The 27,500-nt window shown below is 33.7% G+C and overlaps 1 protein-coding gene across 1 annotated transcript in view; it reads left to right on the top strand.

Annotated features, from left to right (window-relative positions):
• LOC137655558 (uncharacterized) overlaps positions 1–27,500 on the top strand; it is a 454,428-nt gene that overhangs the window by 131,892 nt on the left and 295,036 nt on the right. The window lies entirely within an intron of this gene.

Raw genomic sequence — 27,500 nt, 5'->3', positions numbered from 1 at the left:
GCGAATTTGGCTGTAATGTGAAAAAAAGAACAAATTGTTAGCTGCGGTATTGGAAGAATGAGAAATAGGTCATATTGTTTATATAAGGAAATTTGCCCTTGAAATATACTCTCCCCCATCCTCCGTTCCTCATGTATTGTAAACCTACCCTGAAAAATGAGATGTTCTCTCTCTCTCTCTCTCTCTCTCTCTCTCTCTCTCTCTCTCTCTCTCTCTCTCTCTCTCTCTCTCATATTCTGTATATGGGTCTTTTCCATTGACCTCTGTTCCCAAATATGTACCTTGATTGACCTCTCACTCTCTCGTAGAGGAGAGGGCTAAAGAGGTGAGAAATGGGTGCCAAGTGGTCATATAGTAAGGTCGAAGAATTGAAAGGAAAAATGGGCATTGTTATGGATGTAGACATCAGCTCTTTTGTCCGCAAGTCTGAAGATTAGTGCTTAGTTTTTCGTTTCCATCATATGGATCAGTTTATAGTCTTGATTTCTGGATATAGGCCTATGTTTGTTTGTGCGTGTGTGAATATTTCCCTTTGATTTTACTTTAATATATTTTATTTGATTATCTCTCTCTCTCTCTCTCTCTCTCTCTCTCTCTCTCTCTCTCTCTCTCATCGTTCCATTCGATCCTTAGCAGGCACAATAGAAATATATGTCACTGCCAAATAATACTTTTTGAAAATGTTCGTATTTGGATGTGTGTCTTTTGTAATATTTTCATGTTTCTTATCTCCTGCCGAGACATCATATGCAAATTTATCTTTCTTTTAGGCAGAACCGATATAGATGGGCCATTTTCATGTTATGAACATCTCGTTTCTTTAATATCAGGCATTATTAGATTTTTGTAGGAGACAAGGACACTAGTCCCATATTTTTGTTCTCCGTGGCTGCGACAGTCTACGGCAGACTAACTAATAGGAGCATATTTCACTGTCCGGGATAACAGACGTATAATGGGTGATAACGGATCGTGCAAGTAATGTTCATGTCTCTCTAGATTTAATCCAACACCTAATTCTTCATTTGCTATATTAGAGACGAACTCCCCTTGATCCTACGGATAGATATGGTTGTAATTACAGTATATATGTGTAATTCTGTTGTGATAACTATTAATGTGGTCGCTCATTTGTACTTATCTAAATAAGAAAAAGAAAACTTATGGACTTCTCGTATTTCTCGTCTCAGCTCTCCAAATCTCTTTTGGTGAAGAACTGAACGTATCAGATTGGATGTGTTTGACGCGAATATTAAAAAGGTAATTTAAATTGAGTGAATGATTGAGTGATCCATGGTTGATTCATTCAGCCCGCTTATTCATTCTTTCTCATCTTCAGATTTGTTGCTCTTCTTATTTTTTAAGTCCACTGTAATTCTTTTAGATATTCCTTCTCTCTCTCTCTCTCTCTCTCTCTCTCTCTCTCTCTCTCTCTCTCTCTCTCACAGAATACACGCGCATACAGAGAAATACAAATTCCTTTTAATTTAGTATTTTTCTGTTATTTTATAGTCTAGTGGAGTTGTGCACGTATGTATGTTTTTCATATTTGTGATGTGATACTGATAGCGATTGAGGAACTTTCTCTAGAATAGAGACGAGTGTCATTCAAATTTTCTCCTTCATAGCAAACTGACATTTATTAAGAGAAATACGAGTTTTTGTCTATTTTCTATCCTATCTCATTGTTTTCATTATTATCATGATTTCGATTAACTTTTCCTTGTTTTCATTCATACGTTTGCAATTTAAGGTTTGTTTCATGTGTGTTTTTTCGTACGCACACACTCATTGAATTAGTACACTTTCAGAGAACAAGGTGCCTTGGGTCATAGGCTCTGGAATCTAGCATGATGAAGCTGCTATAGTACCTACATTAGAAAACGTCTTCAGTTTCTTACTATTACACCTTACAAGGGGAATAGTCTGCGCCCCTCCTCTCTCTCTCTCTCTCTCTCTCTCTCTCTCTCTCTCTCTCTCTCTCTCTCTCTATTTATATCTGGAGGGCTATTATCCCTTTAAACTTTTGCATTTATATGAAGTCAGCATTGAATGCGTATCTAAGTTTAGCATTTTATATTTACGTACATGGTTTCTCGGCCATATGCATGTCAGGTTTATTTTTAGTCTATTGAAAAGATTTGTTGCATTAAAAGATCGCCAAAGTGAGGAAAAAGGCACTGTACAATATATTTCAGGATTATAGATGTAGCTTTACACACACAAACATATATATATTTATATGTATATATATATATATATATATAGTGTGTGTGTGTGTGTGTGTGTGTGTGTGTGTGCTCTGTGTGTGTGTTTTATGGGGGGGATGCACGTAATCTTAGGGTATCAGCAGCGTTAATCGAATTATATATATAAAAAATGGAGATTTGAAACATGAGGCTACAACTTTAGAATTTTAGATTTAGAAATTGCGCAAAAAACATTAATGTGATCTAATTTTTACTTGAAATGTCTCTAAGCGCAGCGGCTTGTCATAAATTATTTAGTTATTAAATTGTTCATGAAGAATATTTACGATGATGTTCCTGATAATGCTTAAGACCCATTTAGATTAGGCTGAGGTGATTGTGCTTTGAGAGGAGAAAATTTAAAATAAATGATACCGATTACGAAAGGAGGTAACACTGTTGAGTTTAGTAAAGTTAGCGTAGTTTTAGTTTTGTGTCTGTTTATGTCTTTTTATAGAATAAGATTGTGGCTCAGTTATTTATTTTTATTCGTCTTGATTTTCTTACCACCGGGTCGGTATTTGTTAAAAACAATTTTATTTTATCCGCTAAACACAATTTTTTTGTTTCGTTTTGAATTCAGAATACCTGACTTTATCAAAACTTGTCGTAAAACACACACAAACACATATAGATATATAGAGTATATATGTGTGCATATATATATATATATATATATATATATATATATATATATATATATATGTATATATATATATATATATATATATATATATATTTTTCTCATTCTTGTTCTGGCAGTATACATTTCATTCTCTTAAGGTAAGCTTCATATTCTTCCGCTCTTGGTCATTCACTGTAAGGGGTAGACGTTTAATCTCGGGAGAGAATCTCTGATTAGAAGAGTAAATTACAGGTGTGGTGGCCAGGTGAACTATGCTCACCTGACAGAGCCTCTCGAAGGTACCAGGTGTCTCTTATCAAGGAATTTTGTGAACACTAAATGCAACAGGTGGTCTTGGTAGAATGATGTTGCATCGGAGCAAACCGGTTAAGAAAATTCTCTCTCTCTCTCTCTCTCTCTCTCTCTCTCTCTCTCTCTCTCTCTCTCTCAGTTCGTTTTTATCTCTTTTCCTTTCCGTTTTTAATTTCATGGGGCTAAAATGAATATGGAAGATCCTCCCGAACATTTTATTGACCTGATAGATGTGCGAATGTATGTGAGTTTATAAATGAGTTACCGTCCAGTGACTGATCGTAGAAACGTATGTGTATGTATGTATGTATGGTTTTTTTTCTATAACCATCCACATACGTCAGTGACACGCACACATACACACACATTATATATATATATATATATATATATATATATATATATAATATATATATATATATATATATATATATAAATATATATATTATATATATATAAATATATATTATATATATATATATATATTATATCTGTGTGTGTACATGTATGTGTATATGTCTGTGTGTATCGTTATAAGTTTGTGTGTACGTTTTCATACAAAAAAGTAAACGAAGAACGATTTTTAATGTAACAAGTATAAATCTGTATCTTACAAATGTGAGTCCTGCTTTACCTCGTGATACCCCACAATGATACGCATCTCTGAGCACGATTGTCTCTTGTTCTTTTTTTCATATTTTCTTCTACATAATTATTTCAATAATTATGAATTTGTATGAAATCATAATGACGTCTGGTCGCTGAAACATTTAAATTTTTCTCAATCTAATTTCCTCTGCTCCTCATTCCTCATACAATATACTACGCATTTATTATTGCGAAATATTATTTCACTTACATTTATCCTGGTCTTTGTTTCCTTTAGATTTCACTGAAGTTCGTATATTGCGTACTTTATAAATGACAAGGTTTGCTAATATGAAACCCGCTTGCGGCCTCCGTTGTAGGTATATCCTTTTTTACATTTATCGTATTTTTTTTTTTTGTCATTCAATTGAACCCTTGTTGCTTTTATGAAAATTTGTTCAACTCAATTTTTAGATGAATAGATGTTAAGAACAGCGGGAAAATGTTTCATTTTATTCCTGGCCATTTTCAAGAATCTGCTATAATACTTAAGGTCAACTCAAGAAAATGTGATTAACATCCATTTTACGAAAGGAATGAAAGTTTATATAATAAATCGTTCATTGCTGGAAAATAGATGTTAGCTGTACGTTATCTTAATTCCCCTTTGATCACGTTGCTTAGGCTTGTCTGGTTCGTTAATCCCGTTAATCACTGTGATGGACGTAATGTCAATAAAACTGATTACGAGATGGGTGGTCATTAGACTTGTTTGTTGGAGCATTAAATTTGTTCTAACTCTGGTTGATTAAAGGTAAACAAACCTGTTTATTAGTGAAATATCTTTTTCGGATATTGTAGGTTGTTTTTATTGCGATAATGTTTCAAGCTTATGCATATCAACTCTGTCTATTCTTCTTTATTTATTTTTGTGTAAGGTTTGATTGATTATAATATTTATGAATGAACTCTTCACATCAAGGTTTTCTGGATTCAACTGCAACGTAAGGAGGGGGAGGGCGTGGACTTCATGACTGTAATGTACATTGGAACTTGTTATTTGGAATTCATGAGTTAGTAAGTTATTATTTAGACCCTGTCTTTATATTGTAAAATTTCAAGCACTATTTTTTCGTTGAAAACTGGAATTTTACATCACATCGAAAGTTATACTTTGTTTCTTGACCTGTTTGAGGTATAGGATTGTACTTAAGAAGAGGCTATTTTTTTATTAGTATATGTTTTCCTCACGAATGTTATGCATGTGTCAATGACATGGCTGTCTTAACCTGTTCCGTCCTTTATTTTTTTCACACATTCACACATTGAATATGTACATAATATTTCAGCATGTGCATTTAAGTTGCACTAGTCGTAACAAATGAATTAAGGTTCACAAATCAGCAATAAAAGGAATATCATAAGCTAACAGCTTTTACAATATCGGTAGGAAAGACAGTTCACAAAGATTTTAGGGGAAATCAGAAAACATGAATACTGTAGACGAATCCCAGAATCTTTGTAATCCTCTTAAGGACTTGGCTACCTGGCGGGTGGCTTATGTGGATCACCTCCCTGTTGGATGCACCTGGTCTACACGACCACCTGGTTCTCCCCCATTGGTTGCACCTGACCACACCTTGATTGAAACCCGCCTGCCTCACCCGCCCTTGTACCCACCCATCTCGAGACGCCCACTCACCCACCCCAGTTCACACATACACCCACAGGTTGTCTGACAGTTCCTGTCAGCTTCAACCTGCCTCTATGCCCAGTGTCCAAACTATGATGATAGGGCAAGGTCATTGAACTTACAATGCCTGCCATCATTGCATATTCTTCAGTAAATTATCTTATATTTTTTATTTGCTCATTTATCATTAAAACAACAATGATAAGGCAATATCTTTCATGTTATATTTTTATGACCATATATTTGTTTTCCTTAGTATGTATTTGGAAAGGCGTTCCGGTTGTAATAAGATCCTTTGAATATTCAAATATACAGTTGGGTAACTTTGTTTTGTCAATTTTTGCTTATTTTTTTGTGAGAAAATGATGGTAGTAATTTGTGTGTTGCTCTGACGAATAAGGGCTTGTGAATACTGAACCTGTCGTCTTTTTTTTAGTATCATGTTCTTATGGAAATTAGAATTCTTCATAAATTATACTTAATTAATATGTTTGCGAGAGAAAGTAGTAGGAGACTATTGTTTGCGTGTGGTCCCATCATTACCGTTGGATACTTACTGGTAATATGTGATACAGGTAATCATTTATATGAACCTCTGTGTGTTAGAGAGAGAGAGAGAGAGAGAGAGAGAGAGAGAGAGAGAGAGAGAGAGAGAGAGAGAGAGAGATAGAGAGAGAGGGTAAGGGCAAGATTTTAGTTTGAAGATTCGATATTTCAGTCGGACACAAATGATCGTTTATATAGTTTTATGGAAGATATAAAAGATAATTATTTTCTGTGTGCTACCATAGCATTATTGAGTTATCTATAGGTTATGTTCAACTCAAAATATTATTACTGTTCATGAAGAATGTATTACTGGTGGAATTGCAGATAATTTACCTCTCATTCAAATAGGGCACGAAAATGGTCGGTCAATTTCTGTGTTGTTATGGCTTGTATCTGAAGTCATGTTTTTTCAATATTGTTTTTCCCCTTCTGGGTAGCACGATGTAATCTGTGTGATTTGAGGTATGAGGCTTTGTTTGTCTGTGTGGTGGGTAATGTAGCTGCATTTGTTGTGGTCTGCTAAATATTTCTTCCAGTTTATGTGTTCCATTCCATACTGAGGTGGAATGAACTGGTTCAGTTCCTTATTACCCACTGAGCCTTATTTTGATTTATTATTATTATTATTATTAATAGTAGTAGTAGTAGTAGTAGTAGTAGTAGTAACAGCCAATCTGTTACCGTGACTAATATCAATATAGAGAATTCAATAGAGCTCAAGATTTTGTCACACTATGTAAGATCATAGTCATATCTTTAAAACAAGTGAGTTTTATACCTGGTAGTCAGGAGATTGTAGGAGTTGCCTTCCTGGGTGGAGCAAGGCAATGGCCTAGCTACCTCATGCCAAAAAGCATAATAAAAGCCAGAAAGATAACATATTTTGAAGCATACCACCTATCTCCCCTCCCAATGTAAATGAGGCGCATCGAGAAATTTCTGCTTTGTATTAGATGGCTGTTTCATTGTAGAATTAGTGATAGCGTGAGCTAATGCCTTAAACAGCTGTTGTAAGATCATAGACGAATAACTTGGCTGGAATTCTCTCCTTTTCCTTTAAAACTTTAGTTCTAAGGGATGATAAGAGAAAGTACAGGAAATGAGAGAAGTGTTGTCTTTATAAGATCGAGGTTTGATGAGAATTGTCCAAATGAAAGTTTTTCTGTAGGTTGTTAGTGCCGTCAGTACATCCCACAAGGTACACTGTATGCATCACTGAAGGATGTTTGCAGCATCCCTTGGGCCCCTTGCTGCAGTCACTATTTAGCCTTCTATTATTCTTCTGTTCCCATTTCCTATTCCATCTGACTGTCTCGCCTTTTCACTTTTCCTTCATACTGCAACGGTGAGGTTTCCACCCTGTTATACATGGGTTCTGAATGACCTTTCAATTCCCAGTGCCGGGTCTTTTGGCCCAAATTCATTGATCCACAAGAAAGACTGTCAAAAAGCACATTTCTCCTGGTTTTGTTCTCAAGGCATGTCTTTGTGCATAAATTGTTGACTATATAGCCTGAGTTTCATGTTATTTTTCATTAAATAATTTCTCTATCATCCCACCGCACTAAATTATACAGTTCCCAGTATATTAGCAGTGTATAGTGTTAGTGTGACTCACTTGCATCTAAAGTTTTTGCTTCTGTGAGTTTCACCTCTTCATCCATTTTTACTCATTTCATTTAGTTTGGTGTCTAGACTTTATTATCAACTAAATATGGTATTTATTCCATAAAGGTTACTTCATTCTTTTTCATCAGCTTCAACCCTCTACATGTTGACCATGAAACTTTAGTGTTGCTAGTTCTCACTTACCTATATTTGATCAGCACATTTATACCTTTTTGCCTTCTCTGACAACTATGAATTTGGGTGTCATAATGCTACTTTTGTCCCTTTGTTGATAAATTTCGTACGTTTGCTTTTCCTTTGTTCTTATTCAATTCCAACGATAAGAAGTTAATTGCTGGTAAATCTAGGCGTTCTTTGATCTTTTCCATTCGTTGTGAATTATTGGAGGTCTACTCAGTCGTCAGCAGCGAGTTCTTTCTGGAATTTTCGACAGCAGATTGGAAGAACAGAAAGAATACTTGAAAAACATTTGAATATGACAATTCTCTCATTTATTTACTTTACATATTATAGACGGCTTAATTTTGTTATATATTTTTAAAGAGATTTAAATATGCGACGTTTTTGAAGTAATGTGAATCGCATTTTCTTTAAAGTTCATCGCTTTTCTTTAAACGATTACTATTTCCATTTTACTATAATACCTTTCTCTATTATTTTTGTTTATTTGTTTACATTTTTCATACTTTTTGAGCCACTTTTATTTTGAAGCGACTGATACCTACAGGACGTGGCAGTTTCGATTTGTTTTCGTAGCAGGATACCAATCCATATCAAAGTAATTTTGGAAATCTCTCCGTGTTGTAAAGTGACTAGTATATTCAAATTTAATTGGGGCATTTTGCCCATGGATGATAGTTTTGTTATTTGTGAGTCTTTATCATGTGTTTTATAAGTATTATGGAAAGCATTTTTTTTTAATATAGTCTTCGGGGCTTTGTATTTTATTGCAGGGTATGAATATTGTCATCTGTATTTCCCATAATTGGTAGGGTTTCAGTCCCATCTCTTTGTTTCTTACATAAAATTATATGCATACGTGAATGTGTTCGAATGTGTGTTTCTATGTGAATGTGTATAATTTTCAAATTTGACTTGCCAATCACAATGATAGAACCAAATGTGATTTGTGGCTTTTGAGGTACCAGTAAATATCACAAATGCTATGAGTTATCATTATCTGGCTGACATACAGGACGGCCGTCCATACCTGTCCACGCGTGTCATTTTGGGGGGAAGTGGGTGGGGTCAGGTTAGGTTAAGGATGTGATTGGGAAGGCAAAAGAGTGATTACTCACTGAGGTCAAGTCGGTCCTCAGGTAAAAGTTGTCAGGTCACGTTCGTGAAGGCTAAAAAAAAACAGTGCAATAAATGTAAGAGAAAAAACGTTGCTAAGTTGATTGCTATTCGTGTAGCTTTGAGAAGCCTGTCGCTAGGTGTATTTTAAACCATCTCCCTTGTCATACTATAACCACCATCTCTTTGAACTTCTTGCCAGCATACCTTTTTAAGCTGATCATTACCACCTACCCTTAGGGGGAGATTCTAAAGTTAATTTCTGTCTTTCAAGTGATGTAAAAAAGTATTCAGGTAACTTTGGTGAAATTTCTCTAGGAATTGAAATGGGTGTTAGTAGTGACAATAAACGACATTTTCCTTTACTTTTCGCATTTCGTTTGTTGAAAGTTTTTGTTGTCCCATGAAGTGTTAGTGACACCACTTTCGGTGAATGATGATGGTATTATAAATGATAGCAATAATACTAATAATTGCCGCATTAATAATAACTGGTATTTTATATAGTAATCCATTACAGTTTTTGACATTTTTTTTAACGTCATCCAGATTTATCACCAGACTTTTCATATCCCGTACACGAGTGTTTTTGTAGTCTTATATTTCACCCGAAATTTTTATGTTAAACGTTCTATGTAATTACGATTAAGTTAGGGTTAATTTAAGAATAATAAGCCTTTTTCCTTGTTTGAATTTCATATATTATGTTAATCACGTAATCGAACTGCCGAAAAAGAAAGTTTGATATGCGAATGATTTGTAATTTTAGCTGATAATCATAATTGAACGTGCAGAGGATAGAAAGACATGAATGTCATACCTCTTGTGGAAATTCTCATTGAGTTTTCTTTTCTTGAGTATATCAATTACCTTAGATGCCGCGATACAGGGAACCCTTAAATCATTCAATTATTCCATCATTCGATCGGAATTGCCTTTTTGCCCGACGGAATCTTTTGTGAAACTTTACTTAGTTATAGTGGTGCTCCAGATTTTCATGAGAGCAGTGTATATATGTATATATATATCTATATATATATATATATATATATATACACACACACACATATATATATATATATATATATATATAGAGTTTAGTGAAAGATTGATAAAAGCAAATCAGACAATGGCAAGGTTAAATAAAATTTGAAGATCAAATCGCCTGAAATTACACATAAAAATCAGGCTATGTATCAGCTTAGTGAGATTGTTGTTACTGTATGGACATGAGTCGTGGTTTGACAATGAAGCAATATCCAACAGATTTTGTAAATTTGAGAAAGCCCTCAGAACAATGTTGGGAGTTGAATGGCAGGACAGAATTAGAAGTTACACTGTAAGAGAGATTTCTAGAGTGCCATATGTAGATGAGATAATGGTGAGGGGCAGATGGAGATGGTTTGAGCATGCTCTTCGCACTCCCCAAGAGAGATTAGTTCACCAAACTTTCAACTGGGCACTACAAGGCACTAGGAGAGTTGGAAGACCCAGACCTACATGGAGAGGACTATGAAGCATGAAGTAGGAGATGAAGAATGGAGAAGTATTGATTTAAAAGCTCAAGCTAGAGACGAGGCCCTTTGCGTTAATAGGCGTAGGAGGAGATGATGATGATGAGGATGATTTATCTCTCTCTCTCTCTCTCTCTCAAACTTGAATTTGAAAAACTAATGAATATTGTAGTTTACAGACCCCCAAACACTAAGGAGTTTGACATAATAATAGAAAAAATAGATGATATATGTAGAAACCATAAAGACTGGAATATACTCCTATCCGGAGATTTTAACTTTCCTTTCGTGGATTGGAAAGAACGGATAGAAGAAAGTGGTTGTATGTATACATATAAAAAAGATAGTAATAGTAGCGCAGAAGATAAGAGGCAATTTGAAAAGCTTCAAGATATGCTATTAGAACATAATATGCAACAAATAAACCACATTCCAACAAGAAAGGAAAATGTCCTAGATCTAGTATTTGTGAATGAGGTGAACTATGTTAAAGAAATAATAGTGTATAACACGGGAATTTCAGACCACAATGTCATAGAATTGATAGTTCATTCCAAAGCAAGTGATCACAGAATTAATAAAAGCACAAAACTTTGGGAAGGATATGGAAAATATAACTTTTACAGTAAGAATATAAAATGGTCAGAAATAAATGAAGAACTGAATAAAGAATGGAAAAATGTATTTATAAGTGATAATATACAGGTAAATACGGATATACTGTACAAAATACTGGAGAAAATTGTTGAAAAATATGTACCGAAAAAAAACAATAAACAAAAGACGTGCATACCAAGAGACAGAAGAATCTTATTTCAGAAAATTAGAAAGTGGAAGAAAAATCTTGCAAAAGAAAAAAATGTGTGGAAAATGAGGGAAATAAAATGTAAGATAGAAAATGCAGAACAAAAGATTATACAGTCGAAAGAAAACGAAAAAAGGGACTTAGAAGAAAGGACACTTCAAAATATAAAAAGAAACCCCAAAGTACTTTACTCCTATGCAAAAAAGATGAATAAAAGGAGAATAGAAATAGGCCCTCTAAGAATTGAAGGACGGCTAACGAATGAAAAAAAGGAAATATGCAACATATTAGCAGAAAAATATAAGAGTGAGTTCACGCCAAGAATTGCGAATGAGAGTAATGAAACAGAAATGAGAGAAGAAAATGTTGAATATCTAACGGATATAGATATTAATGAAGCAGATATTGTCACGGCTATAAACGAAATTAAAAATGGATCGGCAGCCGGACCAGATGGAGTTCCAGCGATTTTGTTAAAAAAAACTGCAAACACTATCGCGAAGCCACTTGCAATACTGCTAAGACAGAGTATAGATATGAGCGAGATATATGTTAAACATAAATTAGCTTATATAACCCCTATCTTCAAAAGTGGATCAAGACTAGAGGCAAGCAATTATAGACCTGTTAGTCTAACATCACATATTATGAAAGTGTATGAGAGGGTAATAAAAAAGAAAATAATGAACCATTTGGTCAAAAATAATTTGTTCAATATGGGTCAACACGGTTTCGTACCTGGAAAAAGTACACAGACCCAACTGATAGCTCACTATGAAAACATATACAATAATATGATAAATGAAAAAGACACAGATGTGATCTATCTAGATTTTGCAAAAGCCTTTGACAAGGTAGACCATAACATATTGGAGAAAAAAATGAGAAAGCATAATATTGTGGGAAAGATAGGAAAATGGGTAAAAGAATTCCTGCAAAACAGAAAACAGATAGTGGTTGCAAATGACGAGAAATCAGATGAAGCCCAGGTAATATCTGGTGTGCCCCAAGGTACGGTATTAGCTGCACTGCTATTTGTTATTATGATCTCAGACATAGACTGTGATGTTGAAAACTCCGTAGTGAGAAGTTTCGCCGATGACACAAGAATAAGTAGAGAAATTACTTGTGATGAAGATAGGAACTCACTACAAAGAGATCTAAACAAAATATATGAATGGGCGGAGATAAATAGGATGGTATTTAACTCCGATAAATTCGAATCAATAAATTATGGAAACAGAGAAGGAATGGTGTATGCATACAAAGGACCTAATAATGAGACAATCACAAACAAGGAAGCAATTAAAGACCTTGGTGTAATTTTATATAGGAATATGTTATGCAACGACCAAATAGCAACACTGTTGGCTAAATGTAAAGCAAAAATGGGAATGTTATTCAGACACTTTAAAACAAGAAAAGCTGAACACATGATTATGCTTTACAAAACTTATGTGCGTAGTACACTCGAGTACTGCAATGTGATATGGTACCCACACTACCAAAAGGATATTGCGCAAATAGAGAGTGTACAAAGGTCCTATACTGCTAGAATAGAAGAAGTTAAGGACCTTGATTACTGGGAAAGACTGCAATTTTTAAAACTATACAGTCTAGAAAGGAGAAGAGAACGCTACATGATAATACAAGCATGGAAGCAAATAGAAGGAATTGCTGAAAACATCATGGAGCTTAAAGTATCAGAAAGAGCAAGCCGAGGTAGATTAATAGTGCCAAAAAGCATTCCAGGTAAACTGAGAAAGGCGCACAGGACATTAATCCACTACGCACCAGCATCGATAATGCAGCGACTATTTAATGTGCTGCCAGCTCATCTAAGAAACATATCAGGAGTGAGCGTAGATGCGTTTAAAAATAAGCTCGATAAATACCTAAGATGCATCCCAGACCATCCAAGACTGGAAGATGCAAAATACACCGGAAGATGTATTAGCAACTCTCTGGTGGATATACAAGGTGCCTCACACTGAGGGACCTGGGGGAACCCAAACAAAAAATAAGGCAATAAGGTAAGGTAAGGTAAGGCTCTCTCTCTCTCTCTCTCTCTCTCTCTCTCTCTCTCTCTCTCTCTCTATATATATATATATATATATATATATATCATACATACATACACTATAGTGTACGTGAACCGTCAAAGTGACTGCTAAATATCTGGATAGATATGCCCTTTCACTCCCCCCCCCCCCTGTCACTAGGGTATGACTACGCTCTAGGAGGATTAATACTGTTATTTTTCCTCCAAGACTACGCTCTTTCCCCCTCCCCGAGGGACGGGGAGAGCTGAGCGTGACTGAAGGGAAATTTTATATATATATATATATATATATATATATATATATTATATGTATTCTTACTAGTATTAACCATATTGTTCTCAGCAAGAACAATATGATTATCTTAACTGGGCAATTCTCAGTTTATTTTGGCGTTGGCAGTTATTGCAAATCATGTCTCGCCTGTGATATGTGATAGGATTTTAGCGTTCGGAGACTGTGTCAATCATTATAGTGAAATAATACGCACATCTCTCTTATTTTCTCAATAACAAGCTTTATGTAAATACATACGCACACGGGCATGCAAAGACATCTACATAAGAGTTTTTGCTGGGTGTACATCCATCTAACCAAGTACTGTCCTGTTTAGCAGGCTCTTCAGAATTCCGCGAGAGGAACCTTTTCTCTTTTGCAAGGCATTTGGGTATGCAAGAAGGCGTGGGTAAAGGTCGATATATGGCTTTTAGATATGGCCATACCACTTACCTGAAGATACCCATGGAGCTTCTTCAACGAGAATGATACCCTATAAACAACTAGTAATGACCTGACCACTCAACAATCGAGAGAGAGAGAGAGAGAGAGAGAGAGAGAGAGAGAGAGAGAGAGAGAGAGAGAGAGATTCCTTTTTTTTTCTTGCTTATTGGTAATTAGATTGAGCTTTTTATTTTTGAGTTTCATAATTAATTTAAATGCACGCACATATATACTGTATATATCTATATATATATATATATATATATATATATATATATATATATATATATATATAATGTATAAATAAGTATTTTATACCTAAACTCACTACTACTACTACTACTACTACTACTACTACTACTACTACTGCTACTACTACTACTACTACTACTACTACTACTAATAATAATAATAATAATAATAATAATAATAATAATTACGATCGAGTTTCATGCTAGTGAAAATGTTCTATTCTTTTCTTATATTTCATATAAATTACCAGGGCAGCACGAGTTGCGTCACCGATAAAATCTTAGGAACAAACGATGCCAGCAAAAACAAACAGATCTTCAAATGCATAACATATTTGTTCAAGTGTGGTGAAGCTTAACCCAAAAATGAATACAACAGGAAGGTTATCTTGATTGAACACACCCTCTTTAATGGGCTATGATTTACCATCCTGAAAACGGTAATACACAGGTTAGTGCGTCAAGTTGGAGTGGAAGTGTCGACTCTCTCTCTCTCTCTCTCTCTCTCTCTCTCTCTCTCTCTCTCTCTCTCTCTCTCTCTCTCTGTCCGTGTTTGTCCAATGATCTCCGTACATGAGACTTATAGAAATTAAAATTAAGGACTAACTTAGGATGATGAAATAGTTAAAATAAATCGATTTATCTCTAAAGTACAATGACTGGAAAAGAAGTTGAGGATCAGATAGGATTGTGGATCATACTTCTATATTTTTAAGGGATTGAAGTCATCGAAATTCATTGGATTTATAATAAGAAGGCAGATAACATGAACCCTACTTATAGCCATGAAGGATGGAAGAATTTGGTCATGTGATTAAAAAATAAATTGATGGTAAGGCCAAAACTTGACCTAGGAGATGAAAAAATATGATGTTCAGTGAGTAAATGGAGGTAATGATAATCATATATATATATATATATATATAATATATAATATATATATATATATATATATATATATATGCCCTATTATAAAGAGAGGATGCTAAAATATGATTATATTTACTAATGTTGTATTGGTCATAGTGGCTGCTTATTCTTTATGTTTGATTCATTTATTTATTATTAGTTCCTTTTGGTTACTATTTCCACCAAGAGCTTTGAATTATGAAACACAATGAATAAGGAAATAATCCTGCCAAGGTAGGATACAAACCACCGCTGATTAGAAGACTAAGTTTTGTATATGAAACATTAAGTAATCATAGTTAATATGGACTTACGTTATGACGTAAATCATTGGCCCAGTCATTTATATTGATTTGTGAACCATAGTTATGTTCATACATTTTATGTTATCCTTCATGTTGTGGTTGTTTAAAACCATTTCGAGATCTTCCCCTTTATAATTTTGATCAGGAATTTGAGGTCTGTTTCGATTAACCCCTAAGGTTGAGATGGTTAATATTAATTGCCTGTAACAATGCCAATATTTGTGCGTACGTTTGGTTACAATCAAACTAGTTATTCTTGTTTTGTTGTTCATTTGCTGTTTCCTACTTAACACTGTGAAATTTATTTTTTAGTCATTGCAGGAAAAGTTATATTCCTTATACTCAGAATTTGTTGGTCCCGCTTGAAGTAAATCATACGAGGAATATTAGCGTAATGTTTACACGATTATTGTTTGTTCATGGATTATCTTCTTGCACGGAGCAAGAATATTAATAAACGGAAGAACGCGAGACCAGTAAAAACGTAAATCGTTTTTATTACTTCCACCGTGAACATTATATTAGTTCATTTATATTAGTGTAAACACTAAGGGTGCCTCAAATTTATTATTTGATGATGATGATGTTGGTTTATCAAATGTCAGAGGAGTCCCTTCACTATTTCGTAGAGTTGACAAGGTGTGCGTTGATTTGTCAGCTTGTGGCACAGTGGTTTGTATTGGGTGGATTTGGATTCTATAACCTCTAATATCATTGTAAAGATCACTATAAAATATTGAAGAGTTTCTATTGGAGTTTTGATATGTTCGTTTGTATAAAGCAGGGTGTGGTTATACCTCATGAAGGTAATGTAATGAAATTTCTTCTTCACGCCCTGTAAGTTGATGCGAGTGGAGGCTGATTGGTGCTGTGTGTAAAACTGGAATGGTCAACTTGTTGCTAACCAAGCTTTTGTTGGAAGTATGTGTAAGTAGATGCTGTAAAATTTACAGATAAATTCGGTATTTCTATAAATGGTTTAATTCCGTTTTAGGGAGAAGTATTTCATAATTTCATCTGTATTCATTTATTTGAATACTTTATTTATGTACTCAATGTATATTTCCTTCACAGTTTGAGTCATGAATAGGATTCTTATTAAAGATATATTTGGTCGCAGGAAATGCTTGCATCATTAATGCTTGTAACATGAATCGTACTCTCTCTCTCTCTCTCTCTCTCTCTCTCTCTCTCTCTCTCTCTTCTAATATGCCCGTCAACAATGTTAAACCTGGTGATAATCATATATAATATTTTTATTATTAATTTCTGTAAACTGAATGGCTCAATAGCTATGATCACGCTATGAAAATGTATTTGCAATTTGTAATGTTGAATAAATACATGATAAATGTCTTCGTATAAACGTTGACTCCATCCATACCCAGTTCCGCCCTTTCCATTTATAAAGGTGTATATAAAAACTGGTATCAGGGCAATACTGTTTATCCACTTCGGATCAATCCGATGAGTATCGTGTGTAAAACGACAAATGCTCAACTCCTGTTACACCGGTTCCTATGGGCGTGATCGGATTTCAACCGGTGCCCACGGCTAGGGGCGGCAAGAGCCTTTGTTTAAAAATACCCTGCCCCCGCCTTCATAAAACTTCTGAAGTGCCGTGGAGCCCATTTGGGTATCAAAGGAAAGGAACGGGCCCTGGCTCTTCTTCTCTGGTCCTACTCATATTTTAGTGAATGAAACACCTTTGTCTTATCTATTTTATATAGCTTTGGACTTCGTCTCGTTAGAAATTACAGATTTTTCTGGAAGTTCTTGAGTGCCGTAATTTAGGGAAGGGGGTAAATTTGATAGTGAATGTAATTAAACTATATATATATATATATATATATATATTATTATTTTCTTTTTCACTTCTCTCCTTGTTTAAAATCGACTTGTTTCCTTATTCTTTCCACTAGATATATATTGACTTATCGGTTAGATTGTGAGGGGGTCATATCGTGCGAGTTGCAATGACTATGTAGCTATACTAGACGGATATTATGTGAAGATATGCAATTTCACAAATAGTTATGTAAATTTAAAGCAAAATATATTCACCATTCAAATAAGAATTTCAGCGGATTTTCATTTTTTTTTATGCTTGCAATGAGACACTATCTTAAATCTCCCCCCCCACCCTTTTTTTTTAAATGCATTGGCGTAAGTTTTGTGCAATACTGTAGTTCCATTAAAGTTTATTTTTTCTTCGGGACCATTGAATAACGAAAACTCCAAAACTCTAAATACTGGTCAGAGCGTTTGGTGTGGAAGCGTTGGAAAAAAAAAAAAAAATAGAAATTCGAATTAGATAGCTTTTAGTGTCGCTGTCGTATTAAAAAACTATATTATATACAAAAGTGCTTTATATTTTATGCAGATATACATGTTTTTTTATAATCATTTAAATGGTATTTCGTGTTATACTTTCAAATATCGGGCAAAAAGTTCGACTTAATTTAGCACATTTTAATAAGCTATAATTGAATTATTATTACAAGTAACAATTTATGTGATGGTGGTATTTATGAGTAATATAATATCATGTTTCCAAACATCCTTCATTTAGATTCATTGTGTGTTATTGTTTCTACATTTCTCTTTCTCATGCTTCTTACTTCTCCTTTTGTTCTGCATCTCATCTTCCTTCTTTGTCCTCCCCTGTTGAATACCGTTGCTTATATTTCTGTGGTATGGAAACGCCCATCTACACGCATCATCTCGCACACGCCCAAGCCAAAAGCCTTTGGGGAGAGTCGGGCTGTATCAGCGGAGTTAACCACGATAGTCGAAACAGGGTTTCTGGGGAAATTGGAATTTTCAATACAAGTTATGTTTCGATGATGATTCAACGAATTATTGGAAGTGTGTCATTGCAACAAAGTCTAAAAAGCATTTTGAAGTTTATGTATGGCAGTAGCTTATCTCTGCCAGAATTGAAAGTGAACCTTTACAGATTTCCTTAGTCCTTGGCAGTAATTATATTTTATATTACATATATATGAACCAAGCATTCACACTCACAAACATACACAGATATATATATATATATATATATATAAATTATATATATATAGATTATATATATCTATATATATACATATATCTATATATATACATACATATATATATTATATATATGTATATATATATATATATGTGTGTGTGTGTGTGTGTAGATGAGCGTGTATATATATATATATATATATATATCGTATGTATATTATGTTGGAGAGAGAGAGAGAGAGAGAGAGAGAGAGAGAGAGAGAGGGTGGTGGGGGTGGGCTGTTAGAGAGGGTCAGAAAGAGATGGGCGTACCTTTACGCCTGAGGCCAAGGCGAGAATGGATGAGAGTGAGAGAGATGATCCCGTAGGAAGTACTCCACACGAAAGAATTTCCTCCCAAGATCCATGGATGCAACAGCTTCTTGTGGGGCTTTCCTTTCATGGAGCGAATGCCGGATCTGAATCTGTTGTTGCTTTACCCAAAAGAATGGAATGACGATTAAGTGACTGTACTTCTTGCCATGCCCGTAGTTTGAGATTTTTTGGGAACTTATGTTAATTTTGCATTTTTTTAATTTATCTAATGGTCGAGGAATGATAAAAAATAATTTGATGTATTTTGTAAGACGGGGATTTATTTTGTTTTCCATTAAATTTTTTTATCGAAGTTTCATGTTCAGGTGTATCTTCAAATTCTTACACAATTTTCATTATTCAGTTTTCTGGTGTTACAATATTGATTTCCTGTTGTGAAGTAACATTATATCGATTTCATGTACTTCATGGTAAAGAAGGCCATTATGTGTCGCTGGAATGCAGCGTGTGCATAGCATGAAATTTTATGTTAGTTATAACTAAATAAACAAAGCAGCGAAAAATAAAAGTTTGGAAATTTCGTAAAAAACAAATGATCATATAGATAGGAAACTTAACATTAATGTCATCATTATATTGATTTTAAATGGAAGGAGTAACATGGTTTGGATTTGCAGTAACTTAAAATTATTGTCTTGGTTTTTACTGGGAAAAGGAAACGAAATTATATAATTGATAGTCAGCTTCAAAAATGAGGAAAAAACTTTTTGGGGGTTATTAACTTTGAAATATTCCTTATACACGTTAATTATTTGGCAAGTTGCATATTTCAAAAAGACGTTTGGTATGAATAACCTTTTGGGCTTTTTAAACTAAAAGCAAAGTTTAATTTAAATGGCTGTTACTTGGGCTTCGGTTATATTTTATTGGAAAGAAGGGGCGTCGTAATGATTGTAATACACATTGCTAAAACAAGCAAAAAATCATTTTAATTGTGCATATAGATTCTAGAAGCGCACGAACTTCCATAATAAGGAGAGAGAGAGAGAGAGAGAGAGAGAGAGAGGAGAGAGAGAGAGAGAAAGTATGTGTGTGGAAAGTGGTAGGAATAAAGCCAATTTGTTCAGCATTTTATTTGCAAAACTGACCATTTTACATTTTTGTTCGCAGGTGAGTTGGCGTGCTGGAGCCTACCAGTTAACGACCGGTAATATTTCGGGTAAAAGGTAAAAATCACGGTGTTTACAGAGCTAATTACAGCTTCTAGTTTTCGAATGACAGGTAGCGGCTACTTGTGTCTTTTTTTAGGCTTAAATCTTTTAATGCCAGGACCTTTGTGGGTTTTATTCATTGATAAAAAATGTCGGAGCCTCCTGCATGCGGGGATTCAGCAGATTCATCTTATCATGGTTCTTTACTTAACTCACAGACAGAGACGCTTATATATATATATATATATATATATTTATATATATATACTTATATATATATATATATGTATTTATTTATATATATATATATATATATATATATATTTAGTTATTTGTGTATGTATACGGTATATACATTGTGTATATGTATATATGTACTGTATATATGTGCTCGAAAATTTGGATGTTAATAATAAGGAAATTTTTCTCTTAGGCGTTGCCCTATACGCCGATACTAATGGTTATGTCTGTGCATAACATAGTGAAATCATTATTATAAAGTTTTCTAGCAACTCAATTTAGTCTAAGATGATCATATCGTATTCTCTCTCTCTCTCTCTCTCTCTCTCTCTCTCTCTCTCTATATATATATATATATATATATAAATACACACACACAATTAGTTAATATGACGATAACCACAAAAGTATGCCAATTGATAATACAGTTAGCTAGTTTGATTATGATTTTATGAAAATATTTTCTTATTTCGAGAGAAGATTGTGTGTATACTATTTTTTCAGTTATTTTTATAACAATCTTAATTGAAAAATGTAATACCAGAATGATGTGTGTATATATATATGTATATATATATATATATATATATGTGTGTGTGTGTGTGTGTGTATATATACAGTATATTTCAGCAACTTATTAAGGGCTATATATATATATATATATATGTATATATATAAATATATATATATGTATATATATATATATATATATATACAGTATATTTCAGCAAGTTCTTAAGGGCTAGGTTCCTCTCTCTGGGCCTCATCTTCCGTCCCATTGGTATATATTTACAGTTACGTGGACTTTTGGGCTATTGTTTGTTGGTTTCAAAGATTCCCATTTTAACTTAAGTGGCAGAACTGTCTCTCTCTCTCTCTCTCTCCTCTCTCTCTCTCTCTCTCGCTTTATATATATATATATATATATATACACACATACATGCATATATGTAATTATATATGTATGTATTCATATATAGATATATGTGTATATCCACTATATTTGTTTGTATACAAAATTTGTATGTTTATAGATTTGATAAGAATTTGATTTTGCTGAGTCATATATTTTTAATGACCATTTCACATTGACTCACCTTTTATTTACCTTGTGGCCAGGATGGCGTTAGCGAAAAGATCGGCAACCTTGTTATGGAATAAAGATGATAACAATATTTACCTTTGGGTGTGGCAATGCTGAGTGTTCCTGCGCATAGTTGCCAAGTAGTTAGTTGTTATCGCCAATCTTGTGAAATCACCCTTCTTTTATTTTTCTTCGTTATTTAATTGTCCTTCTGTCATAGGCGTTAAATGGTATACATATATACGCTTATAGAAACATTTACTCCTCACAAGGAGTTAATGATATGAATGAATATATGTAAATATCTAGTTTCGGATTACTAACTGCTTGAAATGAATTGAGTTTTGGTGGTACCATTTACTAATGCAGAGTCTAACCATATAACTTTCGGTCGTAATCTTTGAATGTTATTACATTCTTTACATTACATTCAATACTTTATTCTTCTCTGGATGTTGCATAGTTATAGGTGTAGGTATCACTATATATTTCTGTATATTGTAATACCTGACGATAAGGTTTTTAAATCGGTCTTTATCGATCAGTCCCATCTCCTGAATGAAGATCTTGGGTTGCTGAATACTTTGATAAAGATTTTGCTAAAATTTGTGCATCGTGTAGATTTTGAAGCATGAAATTGAACTGTAAAAAATCTCAAAGTATGATTATAATTAGATCGAGGTCAGTAACTCCTCAACCACCAGATCTCGTCGTTGATAAAGTTTCTTTAAATCTATATGACTCCTTTAGAATTTTCGGTATGAGTCTTGATTACAAATTTACTTTTAAGAAACTCGATCGGTCTGTTTCTTCTTTAAATGCGCAAAAATAGTGTACCACCTTATACATAATACTAGGTATGCTGTTAATTATAACGGTTTTGTCTTCATCATAAGGCTCAATACTACACAGTATTCTAGAAATTTTATTCCATCTGTGGCCAGATTGTGGAATGATCTTCCTAATTATTATTATTATTATTATTATTATTATTATTATTATTACAAGGTAAGGTACAGCCGTAGTTGAAGGAGCATTAGGCTATAAGCCTAACGACGCCAACAGAAAAAATAGCCAAGTGAGGAAAGGAAATAAAGAAACAGATAGAATAGTACTCAGTTAAATCAGTGGAACCTCAGAAGTTCAAACTAGCAGCTAATGTTTTTATGTTCAACAAGCTGACATAAGTCTCTCTTCATATCTTATATATGGTCGATATATTTCAACGTGTTAATGATCTTAAGATAAGTTATTCGTTACTTCTCTATAGTTTATTTGTTTCCTTATATCCTTTCCTCACTGGGCTATTTGTCCCGTGTGAGCACTTGGGCTTATAGCATCCTGCTGTTCCAACTAGAGTCGTAGCTTAGCTAATAACAACAACAACAGCATCAGCAATACTACTACTACTACTAATAATAATAATAATAATAGAAGACTTTGTCATCCATGATATTTAGCTATTCAATGTCAATGAAAAAATAGTTATAAATTGTGAAGTGACATGCAGATAGCATACTGCATGTTTATAGTTTAACGTTTACAACATTTTTGTTGTTGATGTAAATAATTAATTTTGTTACCCTTGTCTGCCAAGTGATTAAATTGGTCAAGGGCATTGTTGATAGGTCACAATCGTCATGACTCATAGGGAGTCGAATGACCTTATAATCCGTATAGGTTTTGGAGACATGCCAGAGTGAAGGTTGATGCTTTGGATGTTTTTTTCTCTCAGTCGACATGTCTACCTAACTTTAAGATTCCTATATAGGTAGGATATGAAACTTTAAAGTTGCTTGCGTTTGTATGTAAATGAGTAAGAAAACTAGATGATTATAATGATGATTATTATATTAATGATACCAGTAAATGATATTAATAAGAATATGGTTAGTATTGCTATTGATATTTATCCTTTATTGCAACAGGTAAAAGTGTAGTTAATTTGTATAACGAGCTTCTAGGAAATGTAAAGCTTTTATGCGGGAAAAAAAATTGAGGAAAGTTCAATAGCAGTTTTATTGAATTAGAAAGGTTAGAGAAAAAATCCAAACTGCCGCCAATGTAATGAACAGAGATACTTTAATCATCTGGCTCCTTTCCTTTATGCTTCATGAATTCAGGGATGAAATTTGCACTTCGTGGATTTTCTTGTTAATTAGCAATAGACATATGATACATTTTGTTTTGATAAATCTTAATAAATTTATTAAAGGAGCAAGAAGCAAAATTCAGGATTAGGATTCGGATTCCAGCTGTGACCTACATTAAATTTAATCAGTTGTTTATTGGAATATAGTGAATCTTTTGAAAATCAAAATTGTAGAATTGTTCTCACGAATTCTTAGGTCATCTTGGTAAAAGAGAATTAATAAGAAAGGAGAATCAGAAACATGACTTTTGAATTGATTTGAAATTAATTATGGAATTATTACAGAAGGAGAAATTGTGGTTATAAAGGACGCGTATATTATCAAACAAATGCAAGAAATGGTTGTATGTGTATCATTAAACCATAAGACTCGAAAATAAGACTATAAAAAGTTTAGAAAATTGTTTTAATGGTAACTGTCGGGCGTGAGGAGGCTAAATACAGAGCCCTAAATGGCTTGGGTGTTATATATAACGATGTAATTATTGTAAGTACGTCATTGAATTGCGTAAAAAATCATGTCAACGAGCTGATACTATTGTAAGCGCTCCAAACCCGCAGTTCCCACTCACAATGATGATGAGAAATCGGTGCCAGTGGGTGGAGTCTTAAAGCCTAAACATGAAGAATATTTGATGTTAAAAATAACCCCAACAATGAACTTATTGGTCAGTCCCATGGTCATTGTTTATACATGTATGTGACTTATAATCGCAAACATCACACATGCATTCTACGTTTACAAATAATACTTTGATTGTTATATCGACCTAGATGAGACATTGGGAAGGAATTTAAGGCTTAGTGTTGTTGGTGAGAGAGAGAGAGAGAGAGAGAGAGAGAGAGAGAGAGAGAGAGAGAGAGAGGTTAGTCTGCTTGAGTTCGGATGTTATTTGGAGCATCGTATCCCTTATTTGGAAGCTGATAGAAATACAGAGTGCTTTGCCTCTTAAGCTGCTTTAGTCGATCGATATCTTTCTTTCTTTTATGCATTGCTTAGTTACAGGCAATGATTTCTTCTACGTTAGTTCAATAGTCTCGTTTTCTAAGTAATAAGCTTTAGACGTCAATATGTTGGTCTTTTCATATGTAAGTTGTCACATTTTTTGACATTGAAGATTTTAAGGTGCTTGACTAGCTTCCATTTCGATGCTGATGTCTGACTTATCCGATTTTTTTTTTCTTTTTTATAGAATGTAGACATTTTTTTTTTTTTTAAACTAATGGTTTTACAAACATGCAATATAGACATGATTTTCATTTGCCCCTGGCATTGCATTGTGGTTTTATCTTCCAAAACTTTTATGTCAACATACATCCATACATATTTGAATTAATCATTTTGAATTTTGTCTGCATCGCATAGCGTTCAAGTTATTGTGAATGAGAGGTCGAGGATGATGTTATGTGTAGTAATGTTTATACTGGTAATAGACAAAAAGGCCTGTAGTAGCAGTAATAATTTATTATTAATATTGTTATTATTTTAATGATAAAAGCTGCTTAATCAATGTAAATCTGATGTCCTAATTGAAATTGAAAGTTATGTTTTTACATACACATTAGATCCTTAACCTTTCCTTTTTCACCTCTTCGCGATTGCCAGTTGCCTGTATTTCACTTGCACGCCCTCCATGCCGCGCCCAAATCTCAGACGCTTTGATTCTCCGCCCATGACCCACTTTTGCATCGTTACTTTTCATGGAAAGATGATGAAGATGGAACAATAGGGACCGTGGTTTAGGCGCTGATGTTGACGCAAAACGAGTGCAGATCTCTCTCTCTCTCTCTCTCTCTCTCTCTCTCTCTCTCTCTCTCTCTCTCTCTCTCTCTCTCTCTCTCTCTCTCTCTCACACATTCTGTATGCTAGAATTATACTACATTCATTCAGATCTTAATATATCACAACATTCAAAAACCACATTCATTGATATCATAGATAATATATCACAGTCAGAATTTAGATATAAAATCGATATCTATGTAAGGTAACCACCTCGTTTTCTCGGATGTTATTACTTTCTCAGTTATCCTGAATAAATTTCTGACACCCTCACACTTTCACTGAATAGGCATTATATTAGGGCTCGACCATACCTTCTCACGCCCCACTAATTCATCTCCTGCCTACGCTTGCCTCTGACTCTGTCAGGGAGCCCTGCTTCTTTATGGATGTTGTTTAAGAAATAGAACTATAATGATTGCAATATAATATATACTCGTATGTGTATATATATATATATATATATATATATATATATATATGTGTGTGTGTGTGTGTGTGTGTCTGGGTGTTTTATATATATATATATATATATATATATATATATATATATATATATATTTGTATGTATGTATGTATGTATTCGTAAACTTATTCTAATACAAATATAACCAAATTAGAATGAAAGCCACATTCAACCACACACACACACACACACACACACACATATATATATATATATATATATATATATATATATATATATACATATATATATATATACATACATATATATATATATATATATATATATATATATATGCACAGTATGATCGTTATAGTACTCTTTGTCTTATGCTTTGCTGTGCTGTTTTCTTGATGTTTTTATTTCTAAGTTTTATGTATGTCCTTAATTTGTCCATCTTTTATGTCATATTTCTCAACTTTTGCGCAATGCCAATTTATGATTTTTAAATTCTGAGGTTTGTTACCTCTTTATATTTCGACCCTATGAAGGGAATGTAAGTTTTACGTTTTTATAAAGAAAATTATATTGTATTCTTCCTAATTTTTATTGAGAAATTTAATAACATTATTGGCAATAATAATAATAATAATTATTATGGTTGTCATCATTTCGTATAATAATAGCAGTAAAGAAGATGAATGTATTATTATAAGAAATACGGGAAATTATAGCAGTTAAAGTTACATCTTTTAATGGTAAGCATTGATCTTGATAACTCAGTTTTAATTCATATATTTATGGTGCTGTACTTCTCTCTTCAATTTGATTAAGTGTATACATGAGGACATGATCCATTATATTTGAATAATTGGCTTAAGTTTCAGAACACAGGTAGGCCATTTTGGGAATTTCAAGAACGCCGTTTCTTTTTTCTTTTTCTTTTGTGCTTTATCATATCCTATTTTAGCCTTTGGGAATTTTTAGAGTCTAGAAATAGGCAGACAACTAACACAATTTTTAACTTGATTATTATTTTAATGAGATCTTCATTATGAATGTTATTTTCATCTCAAGTGTAACTGCTATTATTTGTTTTAGATGCAATTACCATGCTTTAAGAGGTAAGGGCGAGTATAATGCAAAACCGTTTAAAAAATGTTGGTTTTTCTTATAGAAAATAATATTGCAATATTGTGGAGTCCAGGAGAACCTTTTTCTTTCATCGCTTTTACATTATCCCAGCCACAGGTTGGGGTCATTGACTGTCAGGGCTCGCTTTGAACGGTATTGGCTATGAAGCAGAAACGTTTTAGGGAGGTTTGGAAAATGTGCATATGTGTAGCGATGATTGTAAGCTCAAAAACTAAGAGAGAGAGAGAGAGAGAGAGAGAGAGAGAGAGAGAGAGAGAGAGAGAGAGAGAGAGAGAGAATATCTAGTGTGTACAGTATGTACAGTAGCTACGTAGAACAAGAGGAGAACGCAAAATATGTGATATTTTAGCATTTGTTCAAATAGCTTTTAACTGAAAGAAGACAGAAAGAGAGAGGAATATTCATCGTATAGGTGTGAGATTCTTATAGCGAGGGTGTTGGCTCCCTAAGCTACGCGTTGCTTTGCCCTTTTAAGGCAGTAGTTGAAAGGTTCGCCGAGATGAGGTCAGGAAGGAATTGATTTTTCTTCTTATAGAGAGAGATAGAATGGACAGCCTATTGCGTCATCGTGTAGAATAAAATGTTAGCTGCATACACTCTCTTCTTTCTAACGATTCAGGATGAGCTAAAAGTCTTGAAG

This window comes from Palaemon carinicauda, chromosome 1 (genome assembly GCF_036898095.1).
Source record: "Palaemon carinicauda isolate YSFRI2023 chromosome 1, ASM3689809v2, whole genome shotgun sequence".
Classification (NCBI taxonomy): domain Eukaryota; kingdom Metazoa; phylum Arthropoda; class Malacostraca; order Decapoda; family Palaemonidae; genus Palaemon; species Palaemon carinicauda.
The sequence above is the reverse complement of the archived record's forward strand: the minus strand, read 5'-3'. Positions and strand labels throughout refer to the sequence as shown.